The sequence below is a fragment of the Oncorhynchus kisutch genome, linkage group LG11 (assembly GCF_002021735.2).
Source record: "Oncorhynchus kisutch isolate 150728-3 linkage group LG11, Okis_V2, whole genome shotgun sequence".
NCBI lineage: Eukaryota > Metazoa > Chordata > Actinopteri > Salmoniformes > Salmonidae > Oncorhynchus > Oncorhynchus kisutch.
This window is the reverse complement of record NC_034184.2, coordinates 18,620,131-18,634,116: the sequence shown is the minus strand read 5'-3', so window position 1 is coordinate 18,634,116 and position 13,986 is coordinate 18,620,131. Positions and strand designations below refer to the sequence as shown.

General features: G+C 45.4%; 1 protein-coding gene across 1 annotated transcript in view; it reads right to left on the bottom strand.

Annotated features, from left to right (window-relative positions):
* The window catches only part of LOC109899150 (RNA binding fox-1 homolog 3), a 745,488-nt gene that overhangs the window by 708,407 nt on the left and 23,095 nt on the right, over positions 1-13,986 (bottom strand). The window lies entirely within an intron of this gene.

Here is a 13,986-nt window from a genome sequence, read left to right as displayed (position 1 = left end):
GCCCAGCACATCACTGTGGCCAAGCTTCCTGCCATCCAGGACCTTTATACCAGGCGGTGTCAGAGGAAGGCCTTAAAAATTGTCAAAGTCTCCAGCCAGCCTAGTCATAGACTGTTCTCTCTGCTACCGCATGGCATGAGGAACCGGAGCGCCAAGGCTACTCTCTGTTGTTATCTATGCATAAGTCACTTTAATAACTCTACCCACATGTACAGTTGAAGTTTATTTGATTTGACATGTGATTACGTGTGATCTTATGAGAAGCTAATGTGATAACATGTGAAAACATGATTTCATGTTAAAAAATATGACAACATTGGGATGCAAATTTTCAACATGTGATTCCATGACTTTGACATTTGAAAGTTGTGAAAATGCAATTTCACGTGGGAGTTACATTTTCACATAAAATGTTTGTGAGAGTGCAAATTAGTTTTCACGTGAATTTTTTTTGACACTTTTAGCCAAATAGCGTGCCAGAGAAAGAGAGAGAGAGAGAGAGAAAGAAAAAGAGAGATAGAGAGAGATATAGAGGATCCTTTAAGTGGAAACAGGACTTCAGTCAGATAGCACTCTCCTCTCCTTCTTACGACTCATTTACCAAAGTGAACGTCTCTCAGACACATTAGAATAACTAATGTGCCCAACAAAGTTGTCAAGTTATATTAATTGCTTAATTAAAAAGAATGCATTGTCTCTCCGAGTTTACGGACAGCTTAGTCTCCCCTCACTGCCTTTAAACTAATACCATGTACCAGAACTATGGGGGACAGGGGGAGGATGGAGGGAGGAGAGGAGGGAGGAGAGGAGGGAGGACAGGGGGAGGATGGAGGGAGGAGAGGAGGGAGGAGAGGAGGGAGGACAGGGGGAGGATGGAGGGAGGAGAGGAGGGACGAGAGGGGGGAGGAGAGGGGGGAGGACATGGGGAGGATGGAGGGAGGAGAGGAGGGAGGAGAGAGGACAGGGGGAGGATGGAGGGAGGAGAGGAGGGAGGACAGGGGGGAGGACAGGGGGAGGATGGAGGGAGGAGAGGAGGGAGGAGAGGGGGGAGGATGGAGGGAGGAGAGGAGGGAGGAGAGGAGGGAGGACAGGGGGAGGATGGAGGGAGGAGAGGAGGGAGGAGAGGGGGGAGGATGGAGGGAGGAGAGGAGGGAGGAGAGGGGGGAGGACAGGGGGAGGATGGAGGGAGGAGAGGAGGGAGGAGAGGGGGGAGGACAGGGGGAGGATGGAGGGAGGAGAGCAGGGAGGAGAGGGGGGAGGACAGGGGGAGGATGGAGGGGAGATGAAGAGAGGGAGGCATAGAGGATACGCCTCTCTACAGCACAATACAATAAACACACACATACATAAACAAACACAAAAGCACACACTGAAAGTAGTATAAAAAAAGAAGTATAAAAAGTGATATATTGCTTCAAAGACATCCGCTATCCATTTTTCAGACTACTCTTCCTCTCTGCGTGTGTGAGAGTCTGCTTGCCTGCGTGTCTCTCCACCTGTTCACCTCTGTGTGCGTGTGTTTGTGCGGCCCATAGGAGGAAGGGTGAAGTAGAGGTATGTGTTACGCTGTTGCCCACCTTGGGAGCTTCTGAGAGGGGCTCTCTGGGGGTGCGGAGCGGTGTGTGGAGGGGGTGTGGACACCCCTCTCTCTCTGGCTGTCACCATGTGAGAGCTGGATTAACGTCTCTCCTTGGCACAGACTATTCCCTCATCAGTGTTCCTTTCACTAATCCCCACACACTCCACCCTCACACAAACAAACTCTCCACACACACATCCTCTTTGTGCGTTTTTACACACTCCAAGCACTCCCTCCCTGTGCCTCTGAAACACCTCCGGCCCCTGTTGTGACTAAAGCACGCTCCAGGAAGGATTGAAAAGAAGTAGAAGCCCCAAGAACTGATTTGAGGTCAGTTTTGTAGTGTACCTCCCATTGGTTACGGCTAAGATTAGGTGTGGTTTAGGCTAATCCTAGATCTGTTCTTACAGGTAGATTTAGACCCCCAAGCATCCATTAAGGCAGGCGGGACAAGAAAGGTTATTTGGCAAACTCTCCAATGGGTCCAGAAGAGAACAAAAGAGTAAAAGAAGCACCGTCACTTTAAGAGTGGAAGTTATCTTCAGCCGAGCAGACGGTGAATGAATCACATTTACATAACAAATGAAATATTACAGGAATTAAGAGAGGGAACATGATGGATCTCATATGCTTTCGTCGCAGATACTTATAGTGATATGGTAGTAGATTAGACTTAGCTATACATGAATAATCACTTCTATTTCCTTTGCATTCATAAGTGTTTCACGCTCTGTGAGAAATGAAATAGTGATCTACAGTCGGGCAAAAAAGTATTTAGTCAGCCACCAATTGTGCAAGTTCTCCCACTTAAAAAGATGGCCTGTATTTTCATAATAGGTACACTTCAACTGTGACAGACAAAATGAGAAAAAAAATCCAGAAAATCACATTGTAGAAATCTTGCTTGTTTGTAGGTGACCAAATATTTATTTTCCACCATAATTTGCAAATAAATTAATTAAAAATCCTACAATGTGATTTTCTGGATTTTTTTTCTCATTTTGTCTGTCATAGTTGAAGTGTACCTATGATGAATATTACAGGCCTCTCTCATCTTTTTAAGTGGGAGAACTTGCACAATTGGTGGCTGACTAAATACTTTTTTGCCCCACTGTATACAGGGAATGGGGTGCCGTTTAGGGTGCAACCATAGTTTCTTTTGTTACTATGTACTCTATAGGCTCCCGTGTAGTGCAGCGGTCTAAGGCACTGCATCTTAGTGCTCAAGGTGTCACTACAGACCCTGGCTCGATTCCAGGCTGTATCACAACTGGCTGTGATTGGCAGTCCCATAGGGCAGTGCACAATTGGCCCAGTGTCATCCGGGTTAGGGTTTGGCCAGGGTAGGCCGTCATTGTAAATAAGAACCTGTTCTTAACTGACTTGCCTAGTTAAATACAATTATTCTTTAAAAAATATAGGCCATCATAGGTCACCCAGAAAATGTGGTTATAGCAGCATATGGCTATATACATAGCAGGGATTCCTTTAGGACAACACGACCGGTATCATTTTAATTTACTGGCCATTTGAGGAATTTACCATACCCATATGCATTGGGTGCGTAACCCATGATGGTGTCCACCCATGGTTCCTCAGAATGACAATAACACAAATTCAGATTATGGTAATTCATCTTAACAGAACATGCAACTCCTGTAATGAAGCAGCCAACAAAACATACTTTTCAAACATTTGCCAAAATGCAATTCACAGGAACACACCATTCTAAACAGTGCACCTGATGTGAGCGGTTCATTATGGGACCGAGATGAAAATCTTTGTGAGAAACTTAGAAAGAGGGGGAATGTAAAGATGCAACAAATAGGATGGACCGTGACGCACTGCTAGCCTGCTTACCATTGCCTATGCACTTGAATGGCAAATGGAGGCTCTCTTCAATTAGCAGTTTAGAAATAAAAATAGTATCTATTTTAATCTTGGGCATCAAAACTGTTTTTAACCTCTATGGGATGGGTGTCCCTAAACCAGGACCGTTGTTGCTAACGTAAATAAAATGTAGCTTAGTTTTGTTTGATAAAATACATTTTTATGTTGAAATATAGGAACTGGGGTCTACAGTTTGACCCCACTGCTGTCTCTGGCTCCACACCCACCCCACCCGGTCATTTAGATGTGTGAAAGTTAGTGTTTGAGATAATGTTCCATGATTAATGACATTCCTAGGTGTGAAAACTAGATTTTTTTATTACCATAGAATTTATTACCATAGTTCTCCATTGTTATTTACTTGAAAATGTATCAGTTGACCAATTCGGTACATTTGGCCAAACTCCTGGCAGACTTGATACAAAATATTGTGCAGTAATGTAATTCTTCACTGGATCAGTCTGAAACTTTGCACACACACTGCTGCCATCTATTGGCCAAAATCTAAATTACACCTACAGTAGACAGCTATCTGAAAGTATGGCCTTTCTCTTGCATTTCAAAGATGATACAAATAATTACCAGATCTAATGTGTTATATTCTCCCACACTAATTTCAAATTTCCACACACTTCAAAGTGTTTCCTTTCAAATGGTATCAAGAAAATGCATATCCTTGCTTCAGGTCCTGAGCTACAGGCAGTTAGATTTGGGTATGTCATTTTAGGTGAAAATTGAAAAAAAGGGTACAATCCTTCAAATTAACCAGCTCTTACATTTAAGAGCAATGTTGAGCAATGACTGGCGCTCATAAAAGCAGGTTTCACTCCAGCAGCAACAAGCAGAGGAGCAGCAGCAGCTCTAGCGCTGTCTGACAAGTGATAGGAATTTTCCACTCAAAATAGGGTCTGGATGTTGAGCGCGTGTAAAAAACAAGATACATGACGGCTAAGGAAAGTACACACGCCACAATTTAATTGCATAAAATGTACCAAATGAACTTATAAACCGATAAGCATGACATGTATTTCCATCAACTGACATTTTCATTAATGAATAAAAAGCATGATTTTGCAATAGGATTTTTTGGGGGGGCAATTTGGCCGACAATAATTTTATTAATTTGCTTTTCATTGTTTTTATCGGCCAAAAGCTGGCAATTACCGGTTAACAGAAACCCTGATACACAGATATATGATTTTAATGGAATATAAATATACCACAGTGTGAGACATTCTATTGCAATTGGTTCATTTCAGTTAATAGAATTTTAAATCAGGAAATTGCAGGTTTTTCAAAAATCTTTTCTATTTTTGTCTTTTTTATTTCAAGTTTAGCTAAGCAACTTGCCACAGAGCCAGTGGCCTACTAGTAAACCTCAAAACATGACATGCTCTTGGTATGTGAGTGTGTGTTTGCAGTATAGAGAGAGAAAAAAAAGAGAGCGAGAGAGAGAGTTAAAGAGAGGGTTATGTATGCCATTCAATTTTGCTTGCGTGTGTGTGTGTGTGCTGGGTGTGTTTGTGTGTGTGTTCCTATGAAAGCCTGGCCTGATGAGTTGTGTACTATGTGATATTGACAGGCTGTGGTTAAGACGGGACAGGGCACAGGGCATACGACTCCTTAGAGGTGACATGTTATTGGTAGCTTTGCCTTGTCATCCAATCCAATAATGTCTCCTCAAGCCCTGGGCACATTGACCCCTGTGTGTGTGTGTGTGTGTGTGTGTGTGTGTGTGTGTGTGTGTGTGTGGACATTTTTAACCAAACTTGTAGGGACCAGAAGTCCCCACAAGAAGAGTTTTTTGGGCGACCAACTGGGGTCATTTTGTTGGTCCCCATAAGGTCAAATGCTATATCTGGGGGGTTTAGGGTTAAGGTTAGAATTAGTGTTAGTGTTAGAATTGGGTTTAGGGTTAGGAGCTAGGGTTAGTTTTAGGTTTAGGAGTTAGGGTACAGGTTAGGTTTAGGGAAAATACGATTTTGAATGGGACTGAATTGTATGTCCCCACAAGGTTAGCTGTGCAAGACTGTGTAGGTATGCATGTGTGCCACACACACACACACACACACACACACACACACACACACACACACACACACACACACACACACACACACACACACACACACACACACACACACACACACACACACACACACACAATGCCTCGTTCACTCTCTGGTTCTCTCTCAGCCCTGACATTCTCTAATAGTCTAATGTCTATTTCTATCAGTTCATAGTCTCCACTGTCATTCAGAACTATTGTATCTGTCTGGGGGACTAGCTGACCCTTGTTCCTGTCTCAACTCACATTAACTACATTATCCTGAATGTGCCATGGCCACCTGAGAGGGAGAGTGTGTGTGTTTGTGTGTCTGTGTGTCTGTGTGTGTGTGTGTGTCTGTCTGTCTGTCTGTCTGCCTGTCTCACGCCAGTGGAGAGGTGTATGGGTCAGACGTCTGGAGGCTGTGTGTGTGTGTTTTGGTTTTACTATCCTTGTGTGGATCTTTCTCAATCTCAAAGGTCCAACAACGAATCATATGAAGAACCATACAGGGTTTTTTATTCTGGTTAGGCATATTATATTGTTAAAATTCCATTGGTGTTATTATTGTGTTAATTGACCAGTTGAATAAGGTGTGCTAGCCCTGGAACAGCTGGGGGTCCCTGAGAAGAGGTTTGATAACCATCTTTCTCAAGACACTGTCACTGGCCATAGTCATTTTTAAAATGTAATGGCATAACACCGCAAATCAGATAAACTGACATGACACTCTTACTCACAGTTGTTCTCAAACCATGCCCCCCCCCCAAAAAAAATATTATATTGAGACGCCAACCCTATATTTTAATCACCACTACAACATGAAAGAACACCTTTCTGAACTGCAAAGATCCATTGAAGGGATCAAAGGGTTATTTGGGTCAGAATAGTTCCACATAGAACCATCACCCTTCCCAAAGAACCTTTGAGGAACCCTCATTTTTTGTGTGCAATCTTTGCAAAAGTCACTAGCTTTGTTGCCATGAACTTGTCCAGTGATATTTTGGCAACAATTAGAAAGTTTGCATAGAAAATAGATGCAACAATTGCCTGCTAGGGTGCGTCACACCCCCCCCCCCCAAAAAAAATTTGTTTTTGCAAAAACCTATAGTGTCAAATAAAAATGTAGTGTTTACATTACCCATTTAGGCCAATTGTGAAATTATATGTTGGTGACAGCCTGTATGCCCTCCCACCTATCTGTTTCATGTCTCAAGTAGCCTGTATGTCCTCCCACCTATCTGTTTCATGTCTCAGGTAGCCTGTATGCCCTCCCACCTATCTGTTTCATGTCTCAGGTAGCCTGTATGTCCTCCCATCTATCTGTTTCATGTCTCAGGTAGCCTGTATGTCCTCCCACCTATCTGTTTCATGTCTCAGGTAATCTGTATGTCCTCCCACCTATCTGTTTCATGTCTCAGGTAGCCTGTATGCCCTCCCACCTATCTGTTTCATGTCTCAGGTAGCCTGTATGCCCTCCCACCTATCTGTTTCATGTCTCGGGTAATCTGTATGCCCTCCCACCTATCTGTTTCATGTCTCAGGTAGCCTGTATGCCCTCCCACCTATCTGTTTCATGTCTCAGGTAGCCTGTATGTCCTCCCACCTATCTGTTTCATGTCTCAGGTAGCCTGTATGCCCTCCCACCTATCTGTTTCATGTCTCAGGTAGCCTGTATGCCCTCCCACCTATCTGTTTCATGTCTCAGGTAACCTGTATGCCCTCCCACCTATCTGTTTCATGTCTCAGGTAGCCTGTATGCCCTCCCACCTATCTGTTTCATGTCTCAGGTAGCCTGTGTGCCCTCCCACCTATCTGTTTCATGTCTCAGGTAATCTGTATGCCCTCCCACCTATCTGTTTCATGTCTCAGGTAACCTGTATGCCCTCCCACCTATCTGTTTCATGTCTCAGGTAGCCTGTATGCCCTCCAACCTATCTGTTTCATGTCTCAGGTAGCCTGTATGCCCTCCCACCTATCTGTTTCATGTTTCAGGTAGCCTGTATGCCCTACCACCTATCTGTTTCATGTCTCAGGTAGCCTGTATGTCCTCCCACCTATCTGTTTCATGTCTCAGGTAACCTGTATGCCCTCCCACCTATCTGTTTCATGTCTCAGGTAATCTGTATGCCCTCCCACCTATCTGTTTCATGTCTCAGGTAATCTGTATGTCCTCCCACCTATCTGTTTCATGTCTCAGGTAGCCTGTATGCCCTCCCACCTATCTGTTTCATGTCTCAGGTAATCTGTATGTCCTCCCACCTATCTGTTTCATGTCTCAGGTAGCCTGTATGTCCTCCCACCTATCTGTTTCATGTCTCAGGTAATCTGTATGTCCTCCCACCTATCTGTTTCATGTCTCAGATAGCCTGTATGTCCTCCCACCTATCTGTTTCATGTCTAAGGTAGCCTGTATGCCCTCCCACCTATCTGTTTCATGTCTCAGGTAATCTGTATGTCCTCCCACCTATCTGTTTCATGTCTCAGGTAGCCTGTATGTCCTCCCACCTATCTGTTTCATGTCTCATGTAGCCTGTATGTCCTCCCACCTATCTGTTTCATGTCTCAGGTAGCCTGTATGTCCTCCCACCTATCTGTTTCATGTCTCAGGTAGCCTGTATGTCCTCCCACCTATCTGTTTCATGTCTCAGGTAATCTGTATGTCCTCCCACCTATCTGTTTCATGTCTCAGGTAGCCTGTATGCCCTCCCACCTATCTGTTTCATGTCTCAGGTAGCCTGTATACCCTCCCACCTATCTGTTTCATGTCTCGGGTAATCTGTATGCCCTCCCACCTATCTGTTTCATGTCTCAGGTAGCCTGTATGCCCTCCCACCTATCTGTTTCATGTCTCAGGTAGCCTGTATGTCCTCCCACCTATCTGTTTCATGTCTCAGGTAGCCTGTATGTCCTCCCACCTATCTGTTTCATGTCTCAGGTAGCCTGTATGTCCTCCCACCTATCTGTTTCATGTCTCAGGTAGCCTGTATGCCCTCCCACCTATCTGTTTCATGTCTCAGGTAGCCTGTGTGCCCTCCCACCTATCTGTTTCATGTCTCAGGTAATCTGTATGCCCTCCCACCTATCTGTTTCATGTCTCAGGTAACCTGTATGCCCTCCCACCTATCTGTTTCATGTCTCAGGTAGCCTGTATGCCCTCCAACCTATCTGTTTCATGTCTCAGGTAGCCTGTATGCCCTCCCACCTATCTGTTTCATGTTTCAGGTAGCCTGTATGCCCTACCACCTATCTGTTTCATGTCTCAGGTAGCCTGTATGTCCTCCCACCTATCTGTTTCATGTCTCAGGTAACCTGTATGCCCTCCCACCTATCTGTTTCATGTCTCAGGTAATCTGTATGCCCTCCCACCTATCTGTTTCATGTCTCAGGTAATCTGTATGTCCTCCCACCTATCTGTTTCATGTCTCAGGTAGCCTGTATGCCCTCCCACCTATCTGTTTCATGTCTCAGGTAATCTGTATGTCCTCCCACCTATCTGTTTCATGTCTCAGGTAGCCTGTATGTCCTCCCACCTATCTGTTTCATGTCTCAGGTAATCTGTATGTCCTCCCACCTATCTGTTTCATGTCTCAGATAGCCTGTATGTCCTCCCACCTATCTGTTTCATGTCTAAGGTAGCCTGTATGCCCTCCCACCTATCTGTTTCATGTCTCAGGTAATCTGTATGTCCTCCCACCTATCTGTTTCATGTCTCAGGTAGCCTGTATGTCCTCCCACCTATCTGTTTCATGTCTCATGTAGCCTGTATGTCCTCCCACCTATCTGTTTCATGTCTCAGGTAGCCTGTATGTCCTCCCACCTATCTGTTTCATGTCTCAGGTAGCCTGTATGTCCTCCCACCTATCTGTTTCATGTCTCAGGTAATCTGTATGTCCTCCCACCTATCTGTTTCATGTCTCAGGTAGCCTGTATGCCCTCCCACCTATCTGTTTCATGTCTCAGGTAGCCTGTATACCCTCCCACCTATCTGTTTCATGTCTCGGGTAATCTGTATGCCCTCCCACCTATCTGTTTCATGTCTCAGGTAGCCTGTATGCCCTCCCACCTATCTGTTTCATGTCTCAGGTAGCCTGTATGTCCTCCCACCTATCTGTTTCATGTCTCAGGTAGCCTGTATGTCCTCCCACCTATCTGTTTCATGTCTCAGGTAGCCTGTATGTCCTCCCACCTATCTGTTTCATGTCTCAGGTAGCCTGTATGCCCTCCCACCTATCTGTTTCATGTCTCAGGTAATCTGTATGCCCTCCCACCTATCTGTTTCATGTCTCAGGTAGCCTGTATGCCCTCCCACCTATCTGTTTCATGTCTCAGGTAGCCTGTATGCCCTCCCACCTATCTGTTTCATGTCTCAGGTAGCCTGTATGCCCTCCCACCTATCTGTTTCATGTCTCAGGTAATCTGTATGCCCTCCCACCTATCTGTTTCATGTCTCAGGTAGCCTGTATGCCCTCCCACCTATCTGTTTCATGTCTCAGGTAGCCTGTATGCCCTCCCACCTATCTGTTTCATGTCTCAGGTAGCCCGCAAAAATCCATGGATAGAATGCAGAAATGGACTAATATTTGCCATATACTAATAATTCTCATGTGCCAACGTATCGCCATGGTCTGTGGCATGGTGAGACTTACACTCCTGTAGATCTGGAATAATTTGATATTGAAACAGAATTCAGGCATTCTTGAAAGTCAGGACAATCCTAGTCCTGCAAAGAAACATAATTTTTTATAGTTAAAAAATATATATTTAGCAAGCAGTAGGCATTTAGAATTCAATGTGGAGTGGTGTTTATAGTTACGTGATGACATCATGTGCCCGCGTACCTTCAAAAATATCTGGCAATCATAATTTATTCCAAAAACACTGTTTCCATTCAAATTAGTGGCAATAAAGTTTGACAAAACAAAAATCCACGCCTTTCGAATGAATGAACATTTTTTACATTTATATCTGCCGTTTCTGCCGTTTCCAATGCTTGTGTCGCAATGATTTTTTTTGCAACATTGCTTTTGTTAAATAAACCAATTGACACCTGCCTTCTGTGTGTTAGAGCACTGCCCAAATGTCCTCCACTGCCCTGCGTGCATGTCTTACAGCTGAGAGAAGTTAGTTTTTTCTCTGCTTGTATTGCAAGGCACCGACAACTAAGTAATCCTACAACTATGGTGCGTAAAATGTCAATTGCCAGTCAGTGACCTAGAGAACAGTCTGTGTGTGGGTGAAGTCGGGAAGGGATTGGTATTAACACGACTACAGCTCATATTATACAACAAGCAGAGAGAGGGAGGAAGAGAGAGAATTAGAGAGATACTGTAGATATATAGATTGATAAATAGATAGATAGATAGATAGATAGATAGATAGATAGACAGACAGACAGACAAACAGATAGATCTGCTCTCTCTCTCTTTGTCTCTCACTCTTCTCTCTCTCCATCTTTATCTCTCAACTGGCATGGCTGGTCAGGGCAGAGGGAGGATCAGGATTTATAAACAATGACACATCCTGCTAAATAAAAGCACCCACCATCAGACACACAGACACACAGAGACAGAGAGAAAGAGAGACAGAAAGAAAGAAAGAAAGAGAGACAGAAAGAAAGAAAGAAAGAAAGAAAGAAAGAAAGAAAGAAAGAAAGAAAGAAAGAAAGAAAGAAAGAAAGAAAGAAAGAAAGAAAGAAAGAAAGCGAGATGGACATTGAACCAATCACTAATCCAGACTGTCCAAATGATTAAATGAGGTCCTCTCCTCTCTTTCCCTCCTCTCCTCTTCCCCTCCTTTCTTCTTCCCCTTCTCTCTTCTTCCCCTCTTGTCCTCCTCCTCTCTCCTCCTCCTCTCCTCTCTTCATCTCCTCCTACTTTCTCCTCTCCTCCCCCTCTCCTCTTATCCTCTGTCCTCTCCTATCTTCCTCTCCCATCCCTTTTCCTTCTCCTCTCCAGTCTATATATAGCTCTTGTATAACAGAGTGGCTGGGGCTCAGTGACTTTCTCTGTCTCAGGAGATTTAAGGTCAGGACGTCATGTCAGAGGCGAAGGAAGGTGGCTGTCAGCCAAACAAACGTGTCACCGGGCTGTGTCCAACAACTGTGTCCGAAATGGTACCCCTTTCCCTGTACAGTGCACTACTTTTGACCCTATGGGCCCTGGTCAGCATTGAGTCAAAAGTAATTCACTATATAGGGAATAGGGTGCCATTTGGGAGGCAGATAAAGACTGATGGGATGCTGGCCCCCCGACCCTCTGCGTCGATGGCTGCTGCGCTGCTAGGGGCCAATCACTTACACCCTGACTTCTAACCACTAACCCTGAGCCCTAGCCCTGACTTGACCATTGACCAGGTAGGTCACCCTGACCTCTCCTAGACTGTGACATCTCACTAGGACACAGACATAATTCATATCAATACCCTCTACATTGTTTCCGGTGTCTGGGTATGGAATCAGTAAGAGTGTATCTGATCTTGTTTTCTGTAGCAGTTTGCTTTGTTGTAGATTATTTTCACAGGTATTGTCTCCTATTCTCTATTCTCTTACCCTATCCTCCTCTCCTCTCCTCTCCTCTCCTCTCCTCTCCTCTCCTCTCCTCTCCTCTCCTCTCCTCTCCTCTCCTCTCCTCTCCTCTCCTCTCCTCTCCTCTCCTCTCCTCTCCTCTCCTCTCCTCTCCTCTCCTCTCCTCTCCTCTCCTCTCCTCTCCTCTCCTCTCCTCTCCTCTCCTCTCCTCTCCTCTCCTCCTCTCTTCTGTCTGTCTGTCTGTCCGGCCTGGTCCTGGGTAGAAAAGTCAGTCTGGTTAGCAGTACTGTCACAGACGGGTATAAGCTGTGTGCTTGGCTAAGTCTCCTCCCTGGGATCCTTCGGTGTAGGCCGTGCCAACCCTTTCACCAGCTAATACCACTTCACCCGTTTTTACCCTCCTCCCCCATGGGCCCTTATTCAATGGCACTATCTTCCCACAGCAGGCCTGTCAAATGCCCGCTGCCGCCGCCGAGCGAAGCAAATCAGCCCACGGAGAGAAGGGGATGGAGGGGAGGGTGGAGAAGATAGGGATATCTTGGTGAAGAGGATAGAGACTGGAGGAGTCAAAGGATAAAAGGATGGAGAGGTAGAGGAGGGTAAGGAAGGAGGGATGGGGCAGAGGAAGAATAAAGGGGTTGAGGGTTAAAGGGTGGAGTGGTGGAAAGGTAGAACGTGACAGCCACGAAGGAGGGGAAAAGGGATTGAGAGCTGGAGAGAGAGGGAGAGAGCAAAGGACAGGGAAAAGTAGGGGTTCAATGGTAGAGGATAGCCCACACAGAAATCCCACATCAAACGTTCTGTAGGATAAGCTCTCCCTCTCTCTCTCTCTCTCTCTCTCTCTCTCTCTCTCTCTATCGCTCTCTCTATCGCTCTCTCTATCGCTCTCTCTCTCTCTCCATCGCTCTCTCCATCGCTCTCTCCCCACCCCCCTTTCTCTCCATCCCGCTCTCTTTCTCTCCACCCCTTCTCTCTCTCCATCTCCATCTCTCTCGCTCTCTTTCTCTCTCTTTTCCTCTCTCTCTCTCTCCAGCCAGGGGAACAGTCAGATTAGCTGTCCATTGTCTGTGAGTCTCCAGTAGCCATTGTCTCTCTGTCTCTGTCTGTGCACCAGTCTGGCTTTGGGTTGTAACTGTACCAGCATGTTTCCCGAGGGGGTTTGGGGGGTAGCTATTGTGTCCTCTTTTGATATTTCATTAATCGAGTTTGCTTTTGATACCATATAAACTCAACAAAAAAGAAACGTCCCTTTTTCAGGACCCTGTCTTTCAAAGATAATTAGTAAAAATCCAAAGGACTTCACAGATCTTCATTGTAAAGGGTTTAAACACTGTTTCCCATGCTTTTATAATGAACCATAAACCATTAACATGCACCTGTGGAATGGTCATTAAGGCACTAACTGCTTACAGATCGTAGGCAATTAAGGTCACAGTTATGAAAACTTAGGACACTAAAGAGGCCTTTCTAATGACTCTGAAAAACACCAAAAGACAGATGCCCAGGGTCCCTGCTCATCTGCGTGAACGTGCCTTAGGCATGCTGCAAGGAGGCATGAGGACTGCAGATGTGGCCAGGGCAATTAATTGCAATGTCCGTTCTGTGAGACGCCTAAGACAGCGCTACAGGGAGACAGGACGGACAGCTGATCGTCCTCGCAGTGACAGACCACGTGTAACAACACCTGCACAGGATCGGTACTTCCAAACATCACACCAGCGGGACAGGTACAGGATGGTCACAACAACTGCCCGAAACTGACGGAGTTAAACCAGGAACACACAATCCCTCCATTCGTGCTCAGACCTACCCCAATAAACTGAGATAGGCTGGACTAATGGCTTGTAGGCCTGTTGTAAGCATCACCGGCAACAGCGTCGCCTATGGGCACAAACCCACCATCGCAGGAACGGACAGGACTGGCAAAAAGTGTTCTTCACTGAC